This window comes from Lupinus angustifolius, chromosome LG17 (assembly GCF_001865875.1).
Source record: "Lupinus angustifolius cultivar Tanjil chromosome LG17, LupAngTanjil_v1.0, whole genome shotgun sequence".
NCBI classification, from domain to species: Eukaryota; Viridiplantae; Streptophyta; class Magnoliopsida; order Fabales; family Fabaceae; genus Lupinus; species Lupinus angustifolius.
Window position 1 is genome coordinate 11,190,750 of NC_032025.1, and position 917 is coordinate 11,191,666.

Below are 917 nucleotides of genomic sequence, written 5' to 3' on the forward strand. Positions count from 1 at the left end.
AGGACGAGGATGAGGATAGGATGTGGAGAAGAATGAGGATGAGGAAGAGGATGAGGATGAGGATGAGGATAGGATGAGGACGAGAATGAGGATGAGGATAGGATGAGGAGGAGGATGAGGATGAGGATGAGGATAGGATGAGGACGAGAATGAGGATGAGGATAGGATGAGGAGGAGGATGAGGATGAGGATGAGGATAGGATGAGGACGAGAATGAGGATGAGGATAGGATGAGGAGGAGGATGAGGATGAGGATGAGGATAGGATGAGGACGAGAATGAGGATGAGGATAGGATGAGGAGGAGGATGAGGATGAGGATGAGGATAGGATGAGGACGAGAATGAGGATGAGGATAGGATGAGGAGGAGGATGAGGATGAGGATGAGGATAGGATGAGGACGAGAATGAGGATGAGGATAGGATGAGGAGGAGGATGAGGATGAGGATGAGGATAGGATGAGGACGAGAATGAGGATGAGGATAGGATGAGGAGGAGGATGAGGATGAGGATGAGGATAGGATGAGGACGAGAATGAGGATGAGGATAGGATGAGGAGGAGGATGAGGATGAGGATGAGGATAGGATGAGGACGAGAATGAGGATGAGGATAGGATGAGGAGGAGGATGAGGATGAGGATGAGGATAGGATGAGGACGAGAATGAGGATGAGGATAGGATGAGGAGGAGGATGAGGATGAGGATGAGGATAGGATGAGGATGAGGATTAGGATGAGGATAGGATTAGGACAAGATTGAGGATGACGATAGAATGTGGATTAGGACGAGGATGAGGGTAGGATGAGGATGAGGATAGGATCAGGATGAGGAGGAGGATAGAGAATGAGGATGAGGATGAGAATGTTGATGACGATAAGGATAGGATGAGGAGGAGGATGAGGATAGGATGAGGAAGAG